The sequence below is a fragment of the Glycine soja genome, chromosome 15 (assembly GCF_004193775.1).
Source record: "Glycine soja cultivar W05 chromosome 15, ASM419377v2, whole genome shotgun sequence".
Lineage (NCBI taxonomy): Eukaryota > Viridiplantae > Streptophyta > Magnoliopsida > Fabales > Fabaceae > Glycine > Glycine soja.
The window spans coordinates 2,930,346-2,949,923 of NC_041016.1; the positions used below are offsets into that span (position 1 = coordinate 2,930,346).

The window sequence follows — 19,578 nt, forward strand, 5'->3', positions numbered from 1 at the left end:
CATCTTATGTTGTATTTTATGAAATTGTTAGTCTTTTGGAAATGTGCTTTTAGCTATTAAATATAGTTTGATATTAAAATGTATCGTGGTTACAAGTGAAATATTTTGTTTATGGTTACATACGTACTTACGCTAATAATATTCTACACAATACAAGACTGACGCCGAAATGAACAACTTCATAAATGTAGCGTACAATGAGTGTGTTGTCATAAATCACGTTAATATCTATAAATACGATACGTAGAAGCTATTGCCTTTTGTTTTACTTCGCTTGTGAGTCAAATTAAGATTTATAAAAAAAGCAAACACGTTGTAATTCATTTCCGCAAACGCTATAATTTTGACCTTTTCTCTTCGTTCTTTTGTCTTTGCTATTTTTGTCTCAGAAAGGCTTCATCAGCCACTTGCCCCCTGATATGAATTGTGTGTTGGCTTCCAAATGATGATTCAGTCTTGAGAGTTGAGACCATTGTAAACATCACAACTCATTTGTGCACTCACCAGATTAGACTCTCTCGTGTCACTACTCATTTGTGGAAACCCCACAACTTTTATGAAAGCCTTTTGAATTGGTTAGAGTCATAGATAAATTAACTAGGACTCTAATTATTTACAACAAATAAGCCAAACAGACAATACTGTTTATAGTGCAGTATTGTGCAGATTGTAAAGGCAGATGACTTCTTTCTCACAGAAGACAGTGCAATACGTGGTACATTAATGAAGATGTCCCTGTCTAATCCGTAATTGAGAGAGTATTGTCAGATGTAACTGCTGTTTTTCTGTTTGGTTTGTTCCTATGGTTTACTAGATTTAGTCTCCATTGTGATGTCCTTTTTTCTTATTTTTGCTTCTGTCATTCCTTACCATCGGTAGTAAATTTGTGCTTCATCAAGAAAGGAAATGTGTCATGCCATACCAGCTAGGAAGTGAATTCAACAGCAATGTCTAAAAATGTGGAAACATATGGAGAAAGCAAAATAGAAAAGAGTAGTTTATTGCATTTTCATTAACCGACCTAAGAGTAGATAACTAGTTACTAGTTACAAGACACTTTCTGGACAATGCTTAAGCAGGAGTCCAAGCAGAAATGGCATTCAGAATACGCCCTTTCCACCCCAGCAAAACCCACTTGCCATCCTCAGCCACTACAAAATCTTTGTGATATTCCTTCTTCACCATTTCCTTTTCATGATTCACCAGCTGAGGATCAAAACGGACTTGCTTGAACCCAGCTCTCTGGTTCCTAACCTGCCACTGCTTATAGGTCTCCGGTCTCTCAACCCTCTCAGCCCCCTCACACGCTATGACATTGATGGCATCCCTTCCAAACAACCCTTTTTCAAGCATCACTCTTTCTGGGTCTTCACGTGGCACATTAGCTTCAAACATATCAAACAGTGATGAGAAGTGGTAGAGTGCCTCCCTAAACCGAGTCAGGAAAAAGGGTGCACTATAAGTGCCATTGACCACCCCATGGATGAACATGTTTGGATTGATCATCCTTATCAACTTCAACACAGCATCTCTTGGAGACTTCACTTCCACAGTTTCATCAGGCAAGTTCTTCAGCCGGTAGAAACAGCTAACAACAGTTACTTCATTCCTGTCTATCTTGAGATCTGCAAGTTTTATAGTTTCCCATTTCTGTGCAAGACAATTGTATTCAAAAGGGACATTGAACTTCTTGCAGTAGTTTGCCAATCGTCGTCCAGTCTCCTCGACCCTTTCTGCAGGCCGAAATCCCGGCTGAGGAAGTTCAATTCCTGTTATACGAAGCCTCGGAGGACCACCATGCCTTTCTGAGAGCTTCTTGATAAGGCATGGCCACTGAAAACCATAGCAAATGCCAAAATCAATAATATGAACACTGCCCTCATTTTCCACAAGACTAACAATTGTCTGGGTTGCCAAATAATTTGTCAACCTCTGCAAAGGAGAGGATGTAACATATAGTTTGTAAGCTTTCAACATATCAGCGGAAGTTGTTCCTTCTAGGGGCATGTATGATGGGGTCCCAGCAGCCAACCTTGTCTCAAGGCCATTGGCAAAGTAATGAGCCAAACGCTGGAGTCCATCCCCAAAAGCTGAAGAGTGTTGCCTAATCTGGCTGAGTAAGTCATTTGCATTCCGTTGGTCAAAGCTTGCCACGGCCTGCGCACATTGAGTTAGAAGGGTCCATAAATCTACAGCTGTGCCGGCTTTGGTGGACACTTTCTTCGAACGCGATCGTGTCCCCTTTCCATTGGACCCTCCTAAATTAACACTTTGTGATGGTTCTGCAGCAGCACAAAGGAGGGATTGACTTCTTCCAGATTGACAAAGCAGCACCTCATCTAAGATCTCTGGTGACTCTGACTCGTCCGAAAAGACGGCTGAAACCTTGCTGCCTCTTCTTCCTTCTTGTTCATGAAAAGCATAATCATCCATCCCATGGCTTCTCTTTTCTCTTGGTGCTGAAGCTGAAAAACCCTCTTCCACCATCAGTGGCTTCTTGGTCTGACTCTGAGACTGAAAGAGATTCCAGGTTCCATCATGAAAATAGCCAGCAGCTTGTGACTTCACAAATGGATCATGAAAAAAGCCAACACCTGGTGACTCCCCAGATGGATCATGTGGGGAATCAACTAGAGGGGTTTGTAGTTGTAAGAAAGAAGAATCAAATTCACCAACACCGTTGACCAAGACAGACTCACATGAATTATCAGTGGTGCAGCTGCCGTTGCTCTCGAAGCTAGCATTGCGACCATAATTTTCATCAGAGTCTGTGATGCTAACACTTTCATCACGGAAACGAGAAGAAGGTTGATGGAGAAGAGCATCATGGAAGGATTTTTCAGCAGCCTGGAGTCTCAAACATTCCTGCAACATGCAGGGTTTGCGCTCCAGGTCGTCTTCCTCGTCCATGAGGATGTCGCTTATGTATCTGAGGATTTGGTTGGAGTATTTGGTTACCTCTGTGGATTCTCCACCTGAGCTTGCGCCGGAAGAAAGGGAAGAAGATGAATCATCAAACTCAAAGTCAAACCCCTTCTCTACTTGGTTCTGATTTGAAAATTCCGTGATAGGACCACTAAAGTTTTGCACAAGAGAGTTCATGTTGAACTCGACCAAGAAATTACAAGACATGTACCTGAAGAAGTTCAGATTGTTTCAAAGAAGCCAACAATAATTGACAAGGAACCAAGGACAGAACAAGAAACAGGGACAGGAACCGGATCATATGAAAGAAATGGGAACAATACACTAGGGATCAATTCAATATAATAGCAGGCAAGATTCAGAAATCGAAATAGCAGCCTCTAGTGATGATAATCATTTTATACAACATAAGAAATGAATGAAGGTAAATCAATTAGAGTAAAAACATTATAGTATAATAATGCCTATAGAACCTGATGGTGAATCTAACTTAGGGAAACCAAACCAAGTAGTAATAGTAGTTTGGTTGCAGAGTACCTCGTAGACTCAGACAATCTCCAACTGATCGAAGTGAAACCAACACTGTTGGATGATAAGGGGTCGTACCTTTGTTATATAGAATTTATAAAATGATGCGTGATTTTTTACCAAGGAAGGTTCTGGGAAGAACAGTCAAAGCCGCCAAGCCACTTTTTGGACTATTTTCTAATGTAGACTAGTATATGTATATCTTCGTGCGTTACAAGATAAAACTAGAGAAAACCTAAACTATATTTTCCTAAAAATTTAATAAGAAGTTCCTTTAAAAAAAATAATAAGAAGATATTATTACGAAAAATAATAATAAGCATAAGACAAGGGAAAAATAGTTTATCTATAAATGTATGTAAAATGCTAAGGTAAAGTGTAAAACTATTTAAAATTATATAATTATTGATTACTTGCAATGAACATTTTTATATAAAAATTATTGCAAGATTTTTAAATTGATATTATAAATAAAATTCAAGTAATTTTTTTCTTTTATTATAAACAAAAATTATTAAAATGTACCATGAAAAAAAATTATTAATATTTTTTATTTTATAAGTTAAGTGTTTAAGTTAAGAATATAGTACTAAAACAATGTAATATTTTTTATTGAAAATATTTATTATTTTTTAAAATATTAAATATTTATCTTTTGAGTAATTAAAAATATTTAAGAATATTTGTATAATATCTTTAACTTTTGCCCCCAAATATACATGATAGAAAAAATATGCATTAAATTATGTTAATTAGGTTTTATCTAAATATCTAAAAATCATATTTTTTTTTCTTTATCACTATAACATTGTAAAATATTAATGATTTTTTTATAAAATATAACTGATCACCTTTAATAATATCTTTATTTTTAATTATTTTTTCATTCATAACATTGGAAGGTGAAATGTTCCTTAAGAAATACAAATGTAGTGTTAGTCTAGTCAACCACATGTTCTTATAAACACTTTTTCTTTACTTGTATTTAATCATTTGTACTTCTAAAATCATATGTATATAATCAATAATATTTTTTTTAATAATTTTGCAAAACAGAGTGGAGATAAGCTGGACTGGAACGTGCTTAGACCATCTAGTGTCAACACAAAGTAGATGAGCTTAGTGATCATTTGATAGCATAGAAGTTAGCTAGGTTTGATTCTGCTTCAGACCTTGAGCATTTATCGTGGTTCTATATGCTCTTTTTCCATTGGTATAAAGACCTTCATAATTTCATCTTAAGATTCAGGATTTACCCTGCTAATTTAGATTGAATACTTCAAGATTAAAGGGTTAAAACAAAAGCCTTGCGTGTTTTTTTTTTTTTTTTTTTTGTATCGTTATACATTATATCCTATGAAACTGTTGGTCTTTTGGAAATTTGCTTTTGCTTATTGAATACATTATGATATTAAAACGTAAGGTGGTTACAAGTGAAATACTAATTCATTTAATTTTGAGTTTCTCTCTCCGTCTTCTTTTTCTTTGCTACTTTGTTTGTCCAGAGAAAGGATTCATCAGCCTCTCCTCCTTATATACTGTCTTGAGTTGTTAACCTCGTGGAGAAATACGGGGGGCTAGTCAAAGTTTTAAGTAATGCTGCAATCTAAGTTAGCAAAGTTAAGTTTGTGCATTTGCCAGATTGGACTCTCCACAACACTAATTAGTAATTAGTATGTGGGAAATCCATACATTCTATTGAAGGGCTTTTGAAATGGTTCCGTTCATTGATAAATTAACTTAACTAGGAAAGCTCTGATTATTTACAAGAAACAAACAAAAGAGACAACGCAGTATATATTGCAGACTTGAGGAGCAGAATGTAAAGGCTCGCTTATTTTTCATAGAAGACAGTGTAAAACGTGGCTCATTAATGAAGATGTCCTTATCCAATTCTTAGTTGAGACAGTATTGTCTGCTACTTTTAGTCAAATCTACCTGCTGTTTGATTTGATCCTATGATTTCCTAGATTCGGTTGCCATTGTGGTGTACCTTTTCTTATTTTCTTCTCCCTTTTCTTACCATGAGTAGTAAATTTGTGATTCATCAAAAAAGGAAATATGTCATGTCTTACCACTTAGTGTGTGTTTGGATTAGTGATGATAAAATTGATTTTGAAAGAAATTTATTTTACATAATTGATTGATTATTATAGAATTGATTTTGATAGAAGTAAAGTTATTCCTATTTGCTTCAACTCTATCATGATTTTTTTGTATCATAATTAATTCTACCATAATTTTAAAAACAATCCAAACATGATTTTGGAGACTATCCAAACTCACACTCATGCCAGCTAGGAAGTAAATTGAACAGAAATATCTGAAATGCGAAATCAAATGAAGAAAGAGAAATAGCATAGCATTGAGAAGATTATTGCATTTCCAGTTACAAGACATGTCTGGACATTGCTTAAGCAAGAGTCCAAGCAGAAATGGCATTCAGAATACGCCCTTTCCACCCCAGCAAAACCCACTTGTCATTCTCAGCCACCACAAAATCTTTGTGATATTCCCTCTTCACAATATCTTTGGCATCATTCACCAACTGAGGATCCAAAGGGAGTTGCTTGAACCCAGCTCTGAGGTTCCTAACCTGCCACTGCTTGTAGGTCTCCGGTCTCTCAACCCTCTCAGCCCCTTCACACGCTACGACATTGATGGCATCCCTTCCAAACAACCCTTTCTCAAGCATCACTCTTTGCGGGTCTTCACGAGGCACATTAGCCTCATACACATCAAACAGTGATGAGAAGTGATAAAGTGCTTCCCTGAACCTAGTAAGGAAAAAGGGTGCACTATAAGCGCCATTGACCACCCCATGGATGAACACGTTTGGATTGATCTTCCTTATCAACTTCAACACAGCATCTCTTGGACACTTCACATCCACAGTTTCATCAGGCAAGTTCTTCAGCCGGTAGAAACAGCTAACAACAGTTACTTCATTCCTGTCTATCTTGAGATCTGCAAGTCTTATAGTTTCCCATTTCTGTGCAAGGCAATTGTATTCAAAAGGGACATTGAACTTCTTGCAGAAGTTTGCCAAACGCCGCCCGGTCTCTTCGACCCTTTCTGCAGGCCGAAATCCCGGCTGAGGAAGATCAATTCCTGTTATACGAAGCCTTGGAGGACCACCATGCCTATCTGAGAGCTTCTTGATAAGGCAAGGCCACTGAAAACCATAGCAAATGCCAAAGTCCATAATATGAACACTGCTCTCATTTTTCACAAGACTGATGATTGTCTTGGTTGTCAAATAGTTTGTCAACCTCTGCAAAGGAGAGGATGTAACAAATAGTTTGTAAGCTTTCAACATGTCAGCAGCAGTTGCCACTTCTAGGGGCATATATGATGGGGTCCCAGCAGCCAACCTTGTCTCAAGGCCATTGGCAAAGTAATGAGCCAAACGCTGAAGCCCATCCCCAAAAGGTGAAGAATGTTGCCTAATCTGCTTGAGTAATTCATTCGCATTTCTTTGGTCATAGTTTGCCACTGCCTGTGCACATTGAGTCAGAAGGGTCCATAAATCCACAGTTGTCTCCATGTTGGTGGACACTTTCTTTGAACGTAGACGTGTTGCCTTTCCATTGGACCTTCCTAAATCAACCCTTTGTGATGGCTCAGTAGGAGCACTATAGAGTGGTTGACTTCCTCCAGTTTGATAAAGCAGCACCTCATCTAAGATCTCTCGTGGCTCTGAGTCGTCAGAAAAGATGGCTGAAACCTTGCTACCTCTTCTTCCTTCCTTTTCATGAGAAGCATGACCATCCATCCCATGGCTTCTCTTTTCTCTTAGTGCTGAAGCTGGAGTACCCTCTTCTACCATCAGTGGCTTTGTATGAGACTGAAATAGATTCCAGGTTCCATCATGAAAATAACCGTCTTCTGGGGAATCAACTAGAGGGGTTTGTAGTTGTAGGAAAGAAGAATTAAATTCACTCACACCGTTGAGCAAGTCAGACTCACATGAATTATCTGTGGTGCAGCTGCCACTGCTCACAAAACTTGGAATGCGACCAAAAATTTCATCAGAGTCCGTGATGCAAGTGTTTTCATCACGGAAAGGAGAAGGGTTTTGATGGAGAAGGGCATCATGGAAGGATTTTTCAGCAGCCTGGAGTCTCAAACATTCCTGCAACATGCAGGGTTTGCACTCCAAGTCGTCTTCCTCGTCCATGAGGATGTCGCTTATGTATCTGAGGATGGGATTTGAATACTTAGTAAACTCCATGGATTCTCCACTTGAGCTTGCACCGGAAGAAGGGGAAGATGAATATTCAAACTCAAACTAAAACCTCTTTGCTGCTAGAGTTAATAGAAAGCATGTTGAACTCTACCATGACATTAGACTTCTAGAAGAGATGTATCTCTGAAGAATATTTCTAAGAAGCACACAGTATCTGACTAGGATTGTCAATGAAACTTGGAACGGGAACCAAAGACAGAACAAGAAACAAGAATGGGAACGGGAATAAATGAACAAAGTGAGAACAATATATACTCTAGGGATTAATAATAGCAGGGAAGATTCAGAAATTTAAATAGCTGCGTCTAGTGATGGTAATCATTATATTCATCATAAGAAATGAATTAAGGAAAATCAATCATGATAAAGACCCTGATGAATGAATCTAACTATGGACAAACCAAGTACAAGTTTTGTTGCAGAGTAGAGTACCTCGTAAACTCAGAAAATCTTCAACTGAAGTGTAACCGACACTGTTCGGTGATATGCGGTCCTACCTTTTCTTATAAAATGATGCATTGTTTTTGTATTAAGGAAGCAGCAAAAGCCGCCAAGCTCCTTTTCGTACTATTTTAACGAAGACAGATATATTATCTTTAGTGTGTTATATATAAGATAAAATCAGATTAAAGTCCCTAAAAACATAAATATTTTAAAATTAATAATGTTTACATATCCTTTAGGAGAGGTTCTTATAGAATCTGATTCAGCCATAGCAGTGAAGTTATTGAATGAAAGATGTTATATATATATATATATATATATATATATATATATATATATATATATATATGAATTTACTAACCTACACACTCATATATTTCGAGAAAACATAGCTTACTTTTGTTGCAATTCTGGCAGATGCAGCTGTCACATTTCCTAGTAATTTCTAATTTGGGCTTTTAGTTCCTTGTACTAATAAAAAAAATAACTTTAACTTCTGCACCAAATATACATGATAAATTAATTAAAAATATTATATATTTAACCTTAAAATAATGATATTGTGCCAAAAAAAATACATACATGATAGAAAATGTATGTAATAAATTGTGCTACTTAGATTTTGATAGCAACAACAACAGCCCACCACAAACCACATCATACCAGACAGACCGCACCCATACCAAACCAACATATGTAAATGATTATGTGTGAAGGAACCCAACAGTAATGTCTAATTCCGTTAGCATTGTTGCTTATTAGGGGACAACTCCAAATCATAATCCAATTCTGTTACAACAGAATTGATATTATTATCAGTATTAGACATTGTAAACATTATAAAAAGGAATACAATGAATGAAACAAACAAGGAAGAATTATGAATTACCTTTTATTGTAGTTAGCATAGCATAGTGCAGTCCTTTGTTCCTAACAAATTGGTTCGACCTGCCATCCATGGCTGCCTCCCATGGCTACCTCTACCTGCCGAAACCCCTACCTTTAATCATACTCATTCACTACAGCCACCAGACCACCCTAGACCGCCTTGAAAAGGTTGTATACCACCTTACCCTGAAGTTATCCTCCATGACCACCCAAACTTTGGAGATGACCACCAAGCTTGACGTCATCCTTGACCAATTATCCGCTCTCATACCCACTCCCTTTCCTCCCAACTCATTCCCAATAGACGCACCACCACCTGTGGAGACCTTAACAGCATCCACTCCATCTCCATCTCCTCCCAGACCACCACCACCAACAACAGCACCCACGTTAGCTCCGCCTCCCTTGGCTGTTTCCCACCATCCCAAACTCAAAATAGTCGCACCCATGGCTCTGCTACCGCTTTTACGCTTTCATTCGACCAACCGCCACATCTAGCTTAGTTGTCTGTTGCCTCCATCACTTCGCACCGCCCACCGTTGTTACTGTCACGGCCATTGCCACGAAATCCCTTACGGCAATGACACCATCCTGCTCGGCGACGCTGCCATCAAGCATCAGATTCATCTGCGCTCAGTTTGGATTTTTTCGCCGTCAAGATTCGGCTTTCCTCTGTTTGTCATCAACGACGACATCTGCCACCACACCCGCCACCACATCCACCACCACCACCACCGAAGTTACTGCCTCCACCATCATCTCCGCCACCCGTCTTTAACGCCTTCCTTGATTGCTCCACGGCGCAGGTCACAAACCCAATCCTCTCCTTGACATTATTCATTCAGACATTATTATTGTTAGGCCCAAACCAATCCACAAACAAAGTAATTTCACTAACATACCTTTTGTTTTCTAAACTCACCCCTATTTCAGCTTGTTTTTATTGTCCAACCTTGGGGACAAGGTTGGTTTTCCAGCGGTGGGTATTGATAGCAACAACAACCCACCACAACATACACCATACCAGCCCGCACCCATACCAAACCAACATACTTGAATGATTACATGTGAAGGGACCCAACAGTAGTACCTAATTTCGTTAGCATTGTTGCTTGTTAAGGAACAGCCCCAAATCACAATCCAATTCTGTTACAACAAAATTGATATCATTATCAGTATTAGACATTGTAAACACTATAAAAAGGAATGCAATAAATGAAATAAACAAGGAAGAATTATGAATTACCTTTTATTGTAGTTAGCATAGTATAGTGCAATCCTATGTTCCTAATAGATTTTATCTAAATATCCCATAAAAAAACGTATTTTTACATGTATTTAACTATTTGTACTTCTAAAATCATACGTAAATAATTTATGTATATAATCAAAATTATTTTTGAATGATTTTGCTAAGTTAATTAACTTTATGCATTGCCCACACACAATTTTCAACTTAAATAATACAAATGTGATTTTATTTCACAATGCATATGAATGATTATTTTTAAATTTTATAACTAGTGTTAATTAAAAACTGTGCTAATGCTTACTAAATAACATGGTCAACCTCTCAAAAAAAAAATAACATGGTCAAAATCCACACTCATATTATAAAAAACTAAAGTTGACAAAAATGTCTTTTATATACAGCATTAAAATTCACATAGTAAAAAATTAAAGTTGACAACAATAGTGCACAATTTCTTTTATTCAGCATAAGTTATAGATAAATAAATAAAAATATTAATGGTCGGGCACGGGCTAGTAGTAGTCACAGTCACCCACACGGGAGATAAGTGTGTTATATGGTCTCCATTCCATGAATATAAGTTGTAAATTAAAATAATAAATAAACAAAGAATTCCTAGCCACCTAACCATGCGAAGCAGTCAAAAGTACACATGTGGCGACATGCAAGTGAATCCTTGACCTCTGGTCATTCAACACATCCCATTCCTAAAGAGATTTTTATTATATAGTTTTTTGTATGAAAAATTTATAAATAAATAAAAGAAAAAGAGAAAGAGAAAGAAGATAATTGTGAAAATATTGTATAAATTCTCATATATATAACTCTGTTGTTGTATGAATACCGTTTCCTGTATTCGTATGAGGGTATTAAACTAATATTTTTGAATGTGAACGCACTCGAATGCTAATAGGCTATGTTTTCTTGCGTCCCGTGATGTAGTAATCGACTTGTCCTCAACATCTCAGGCAAAAGAAAAGGCGTTGTTTAATTTGACGACGACGACGACAACAAAGGATCATATAAAAAAAGGGAACATTCAAAGGAAACTTTTTCTTATGATTATTTTTCTATGGATAATAACATAATGATTTAGACGCGGTTCATGTTATATGACATCCCTTTGAAACTTCAACCATGTCCTTTTATGTTTTAATACAATAAATCCAGATACACCCCCCGATCTGGGTTGACTTCCTCTTTGTTTTGTTTCTCCTTTTATATGCATGCCAAAATTAATAATTTCTGCATCATAAATGCTCATGTTTATACCTTGCCTAATCTTTCCAAGTAAATAATCTTTTGAACGAGAAAACATCCCACCAACACTTTGAGTATGTAGACGAAAAATTTGTTTGAACATAAAATATTAATTAATTTTAAGTTAGTTTAAATAATAAGTATTCGATAAAATTAGTTATTAAAATAGTTGAAAAATATAAAATAATATTTAAAAGGGATAATAAAAATTTTGAGTAAATATTTTAAGGATAAAAATAAAATAAAATATAAAAAAATTAAAAATAGAAACTAACGTTTTAAAAAATATTAGTTAAAATAATATTTTTAAAAAATTAAAAACTACTAAAAAAATACTATAAATTATTTTTATAAAAACTTATCGATTTAACAGTGAAATAAACTTTACAGTTAATAACAAAAATAAAAACTAACCGAAATAACTTGTTGAATATAACATGTATCACTAGTGTTTTATTTTTTTATGTCTAAAGAAAGATAGTTATAATTTTGTTAGATTAGAACGGTGATGGTAAGATGGAATAAAATAGAAGATTTTTCTCCAGCAGAAAATTAAATGAGCAATTAGTACACATTTTTTTAAAACACCTAATTAGTATTTCTTTTCATCTCTCTTTTCTTTTAGGGTTAATTATCAATTTGATCCTTAAATTATTTTAAATGTTCTAATTTGATCTCCAAGTTTTAAAAAGATTTAATTTCATCATCAAGTTATTAAAAATGAATCAATTTGGTTTCTAAATTTTTAAAAGGTTTAATTTGATTATCAAATTCTTAAAAATTTGAGAACCAAATTAAACTATTTAAAATAATTTAGAGACCAAATTAATTTATTTTTAAAAATTGAAGACCAAATTTAATCTTTTAAAAATTTGAAAACTAAATTGATTTATTTTTAAAAACTTGAGAGTCAAATTAAACTTTTTAAAAATTTAAAGAACAAATTAAATCATTTAAAATTATTTAAGAACCAAATTAATAATGGAGTATTTTTCTTATCTCATCATATTATTTATAATATAATATTTATATTTTTCTCTTTGTTATCTCTTTTTTTTACTTGATATCTAATAGCATATTGAGTTTCTATGAATAAGTTTTCTAAAAGGATATTCCACATATCAACTTATGTTCATTTAGAAAAATTAATTCTCTTATATTCTAACTTAAAACTAATATGGAACAATCTCGAGTACCTCATCACTAATCTGTCTGCCACAGTACTTGTAAAGTTGCAGTAAAAAAAAGTTCTACACTAAACAATTGTCACAAAATGAATACTGATTTTGTCAATAATTTGAATTTTTTATATGAGATGTTAAGTATTTTTATAAGAAATAATGATCTTATTCGAATCAAGGAAGATCATTAAATAATAGTAAAAGGATAAAAAATAAATAAATTCTTGTAAATATACCTCCAAGATAGCAGTTTCATTTTCGCCATGAATGGAATCTACATATTTAGAATTAGAATTAGAATCAGAATATATGGTTATAATTTATCTTGAGGGATGAAGAGATTATTCCCTAACTAACGTCCACAATGCATCTTATGATGAGACAGCCTACCTGAAAACATTCCAAGCAGTCACTGCGGGTCCTTGATTGAATGATTGATTCAAATGGTATAACCTCAGAACCTGGACAAGAAGTCGATCTTGACTGTTATTTTTTATTCTTAAAAGTAATGGTCATTTAGTTGAATGGGACAAGGACAAAATAAAAATTAACTACGAACTCATAAATGTGCCCTTGAATATGAGTTTCCAACATGGATTGCACCTAACAGCACTCGGTTTAAAAATTAAGAAATTAGATCAAATCAAATTACCCACACTGCCATGCTTAATCCTTTGCTCTCAAAGTATAGAAGGGTTCTTTTCAAAAGTTTCACTCAGAGGAGAGGAAAGGAGTAGACAGGTGCAAGCCCCCATGATCATGAAGATCAAAATGTGTCGTCCAGCACTAAGAACAAAGTGGAAAGAAAATATCAATTATGGGACGGGCGAAAGCTACGTTCAATAAAGAATATGGCACCCAATCCATCACGACCAACAAAAAAGCATATATATTTTTAAGAATCACCCGCTCAAGGAATGTAGGAAATATCTCTACAGAATACGCCCTATGTATGCGTTAGCAAGACCATGATTTTTTATAGGATTTGAATTCTCTATAGTAGATTAGTTGAAGTGAATAATTTTAATTTTAATCATTAATGAGAAATCAGTAGCTGATATTTTATTATAGATAAAATATGTTTGGAATCCTGTAAAATTTAAAAAATATTATTTTAATTTTTATAAATATTTTTATTAATTTAGTCTCAATAAAAATAAAAAATACTTTTACAATGTTTAATGATAATAAAATTACCATCAAGGATCATAAAAAATAAATTTTATTTTATAGGACTAAATTAATATGAAATTTATTTTAAAATCAAATTAATATTTTTGAAATGTTACAAATACTCCAAACATATTTTACCATTTATTATATGCATGATATATATATCGTCTATGTGCATATAATATTGATTGCTGGTTTATTCATTAATTAGTAATTGGAAAAACTTTATTTTTAAAGTAAGATGTTCAGAACTCAGATTTTTTTAGATACGAGTACTAGAATTATAGAACCAATTATTAAAATTAATTCTCCATATTTTCATAGAAACATTAACAAAAACTATGATAGAGAAATAAACCGTTTCGAACGAGTGAGTTCAGACGGAGACACTGTCCTAATGGCTGATTCATGGGACTGAATACTGAATATAGACAGGGTCCAACATTTACCGTATGCCAATTTAACATTATAAAGCACATGTTTGGATTGTCATTTTGATAATTCCAACCTTAGTAAGTCCTTAGTTACTTCTGAGATAAAGGTGCATCGAATTTCGTACTGTCATAATTCAAACCACAATGCAAACACACTAAATGTTGAAGTAGCAGTCAAAATAATAGCAAAAAATTATTTTCTTTTCCTAAGAATCAGAATCTATATTGAGAATACAAGAGAGTAACAACAAATTGAAGATGTACGAATTTACGAATACAGGTCCACAATCATTTTTTTTAAGAGATACGGGTCCACAAATTATATTGACCCATCCTCGGTTTTGATTGTCTTTATGGAATCCTCAACTGCACTCCTTCAGATCAATTTTTTTTAATAAACTCCGTCTGATCAATAAGTTATTAATCATAAAACAAATTATATAACCATTGTGAATTCTCATCTTTTTTTGTGAGACTTTAATTTTCATACACCATCAATTAGTAAAAATTATCTTTAAGTGTGACTCTTTAAAAAATATAATTTTCTTTTTTACATTTTCAGTATATTTTAATAAAATTCTCTTTAAATATATGCATATTAAAAATATACTTTCAAATTAAAGCTGATAATTTTTTTATTATGTATTTTATTGTTGACAACACTTTCTTTAAAAACAAACAAACAAGAAAACTCATCATCATAAATCATAAATTAATTGATTGGATAAAAGTAATTAATGTACTGAAATTAAAATTGAATTGTTTAGATAATATCCAAATTTATTGATTAGGTTTTATTTATCTCTCATCTTCAAACAAATTCATCATCAATAAAAGAAAAATAAAGAAGAAAAGAAATAAATACCCCGCCATCCTAAAGTAAATTCCTTGAAAATGAAAGCACACAACTCACAACTGTCCCTTCCTAAAACATTTCAATGAAAACAACTTTTCACATTGAAATTGAAAGTAAACTTGTTTAGATTCCCGTTGTTATCAAAATCGCATTGTCTTTGGGTTAAACGTAGAAGCTTCTCTTACAGCATGTATAAAAACACGTTCAAAAACCATGTCTATTTTGAGGGGGGGGGGGGGGGGGAAACATGAAAGCCAACATATGAATTATGAAGAAATTTACGTCCCGGATCTACCACAAACATGCATTGGTTGCAGATTAAGGTACAAGCTACTTTATATTATTTCTGACTTTCACTTTTTTGTTTCCAAAATTATTATTTTTTATCCTTAAGAATCAAAGATAATATTAAAAAATTTATAACAATTCACACAAATTATTCAACCAATTAAACTAAATTCTTTTTTACGTCCCAAAATTATTTGGGGACTATAAAGAAAGCAAAGAATGTGTGGTGTGCAACGTCTACAAAGATAGAGAGGGATGCTGCTTCTAGTGTCGTGTCAAGAAGAGCTGGGACTGGGTAAAAAAAAGACTCACCCAAACCAAATACACCCAAAAATAGAAATCGAAATCGTATCAAAATTTTCTTTCGGAAAGGAAATAAGCATTTATAATGGGACCAGGTTCAAAGGTCTATGCTCAACAATATTATTTCTCTTAATTGAAAAATATGAGATTTAGTCAACCGATCGAACGAGATCCAAGGGATGTTGCAGCAGCGTTGAATAATAGTTCGAATTGAATTGAACATTTTTTAAGAATGTTCAAACTGTGTTTTAGACTTTCAGTTGGTGTACGTTTAAGCTGAAAATAAAGGTTTTGAGAAGATAAACATGTCACATTTGTATCCAAGTCCAACAACAATAATAATAATAATAGATAGGTATGTAATTCCCTTCCAGTGGAGCAGATTAAGATAATTTTCCATTGAGACGCGTCGATTGTAAACTGAGAGAACTTCCTAGATGCTGAATTAAAATGAAGTTTCAATGACAAACAAGAAGCAAAATCGTCACTGTAAAACTAAATGAAATAGTCATCCATTTCAAATCAATCAAATCAGTGGCTAACGATACAAGATACTACTCTGCAAAAACCTTTTTAACCAATTTGCTACTTTTTAAGATCTGAAGTGCCTATAATACATGTCGGTCAGAAAAAGGAAAGGGAAGGAAAAACATCGTAAATAACAATCTGACTACTAATGTTCGCGTCCTTGTCATTGTATCTGACTACTAATGTTCGCGTCCTTGTCATTGTAGGATTTGATGCTAATCTGGGTGGAAATTCTACCACTATTATACAGGGTCACTTGGTGCAAACCTGGGAAGAATATTCATCACAGTTCACAACAGCTGAAGGTGACCTGAAACCATCCAAAGAACACAATTAGCTTTTCATTGTTACATAATACATGCTGTTCTAACTCTAGTAACAGCCAACCATTGCTAGGATTATAACCCAAAACTAAACAAGGATGAATTATGAAAGTGAAAGTATTGGATAGCTACAGTAATCCTTAGAATCATACCTTCAATCCAGTATGAATTCAGAAACAAGAGTTGAGCCACATATCATTATGCTGGCACCCAACAAGTTGAAGCATACAAAATGCGACCCTTCCAACCTTGAAGCATCCAATTGCCATCTTCGTCAAAGACAAAATCCCTATGGTACCATTCCCTTAATTTGCCCCTAAATTTGGTCATTATCTCCTTATCCAATGGGAGCTGCTTAAAACCAGCTCTAGTATTCCTAGCCTGCCATTGTTTGTATGTCTCAGGTCTCTCAACCCTCTCAAGAGCTTCACATGCTACAACATTCATTATCTCCCGACCCAAAAATTCTCTCTCAAGCATCAACCTCCATTCATTTTCACGGGATACGAGAGTATCAAACATATCATACATTGAAGAATAATGGAACAGTGCCTCCCTGAAGCGTGTGAGAAAGAAAGGGGCATTATAAGTTCCATTTACTACGCAGTGAACAAAAATATCTGGTTTCATCTTCCTGATTAAATTCATAACAGCTTTTCTGGGGCTGTTCACTTCAATTGACTCATCAAGCAAATTCTTAAACCTTACCAGACAGTTCACAGCAAGCACTTCATTGCGCTCAATTTTAAGGTCTTCAATTTGAATTGTTTCCCAGTTTCGTGATGCTATGGCCTTGTACTCAAAGGGGACATTGAAACGCTTGCAATACTTAGCTAGACGACAACCAGTCTCCTCAATTCTTTCAGTCGGACGAAAGCCAGGTTGGGGATACTCTATTCCAGTGATGCGCAGCTTGGGAGGCCCTCCACGTCTGCCTGATAAAAACTTGATAAGAATTGGCCACTGGAAACCATACAGGATACCAAAGTCAATAATATGAAGCGTTTCTGCCCCGTCAGCTGTTTTCATAATCATCTTATTTGCAAAGAAATGTGCAAATTTCTTGAAAGGGCAAGCAGATATCAAAACTTGGTAAGCTTTCAGGAAATCAGTGGTAGTGAACTTCTTGTAGCTCATATAAAATATTTGGGTGGCAGTTCCATCACCAACCAAGCGGGCCTCAAGAGCATTGGCCACATAATGAGCCAACCTCTGTGAGGCATCACCCAAAGCAGAAGAATGCTGCCTAATCTGCTTCAACAGTTCATTAGCAGTCCTGTTGTCACTGGAAGACACAGCTTGCGCACACAAAACCAAAAGGGTCCTCAAATCCACCGTTTCCTTCTGTCTCCCTTGCCTCTTGGATCGAACCTTCCCCCCATCAGACAAACTCGATTTCTCAATTAGCTTTGTGTTACTATCTCCCACTGCCACAGATCCATTATTTTCAGCACACAGTGGCACATTTTCAACACTAAGCAACACCCTGTCAAATATTTCAGATATTTCACTCTCCTCCTCAACACAAACCGCAGACACGGCAGACTGCTTGTTGCTTCTTTCTTCTTCATCATCTTGGCGGGCATGATTCTTTCTATTCTTCACCCCAAATGAATTCTCCATCTTCAGAGCTACACCTCTTCCCTTTGGCTCTGAAGACACCGTGGGGCTCTCCAACCCAGTGAAAAGCTGAGGCCCCTGAGGAAGAAACTTACTAGCCTCCTCCAACCCTCTTTTAAACTGCAACATAGAGTCTGCATCACTGAAAATATTTTCAGCCAAGAGCTTGGTTACAGAAGAATCCAAATCCACGGTTCCATCATTAATTTTAGTCAAAGCATGGGGAGGAACAACCAAAGAGGGCGCGTGGGAAGAGGAATGCAAAGCATCAGAAGCAGGTGTATTGGGTGAAGAAGGCTTCAAATCATGAGAATTGGCAGAATCAGTAGTGGAATTAGAAGAATTCCCATCAGGGCTCTCAAGCGGGTGCTGATTAGGGGAAAGAAGCAGTGATGGTTCCAATTCCAAAGCCTCATAGAATGATTTCTCAGTGTGTTGCAGGGTCAGAGGGTCATAACACATACACGGTTTCTGTTCGAAGTTTTCTTCCAAGAGAATTTGACTTATGAACTTGAAGGTTTCAGAGAAATCAGTGTCTTCTTCAGGTGAAGGATCCGCCACCGTCGCCGTGGAGGAGGAGGCGGCGGCGGCGGAAGCAGAGGATGAAACAAAGGGTTCAGAGTTTAAGATTGAATTGTGAGAAAAACCAAGTGGGCCAACATCGGAAAGAGGATCATTGAGAAGGTTGGTGTAGTGTCCATTGAGATCCCACTGTTTTGATTCATCAAAGTCGTTGCCGCTTATGATAAAGTTTGGATCCATAGCGGCAAAGGAATTATGAAACAAAACTAGTGTGTATGGAGAAAAGAGAAAACTAACACGTAAATCGAACTGCGGCCATGGAAAATAGTAAAAGATAAGAAAAGAAAAGACAGAAAGACCTGAAAGAGAGGGATTGAAGCCAAACCAAAAACCAAGTGTTGACTAGGACTGAGCGTTGCAAGTAAAGTGTTTGAGGGAAGTCGAGAAAGAAAGGGAAGAGAGAATGGATTGAAACTGAGATACGAGATAAAAGGTCGCATAGTAATTGGTCTAGTCGTGTTGTGTTGAGACTTATATAGGGATAGAGCTTCGGCTTATTCCGCACCTAAATAGTCATTTTTATTTTTAAATATATAAAATATGGGTAAATTTGTTCACATTTTATATATTCAAAAATTAAAAATAATTATTTATTCATAATATAATTTAATTTTTATCTTTTTTTTATTATAAACATAATATTAATTAATAAATATAATTTATTTATTATTCTGAAATTTTTATTATAACAATAATAGAAAGTAATAAAATCAAATTGGATTATATTTCTTTATAAGAATTAAC

General features: G+C 35.1%; 1 pseudogene; it reads right to left on the reverse strand.

The window, feature by feature from the left end:
• Positions 1–919: 919 nt before the first annotated feature.
• Positions 920–19,288, reverse strand: LOC114388058 (annotated as a pseudogene).
• Positions 19,289–19,578: the final 290 nt, after the last annotated feature.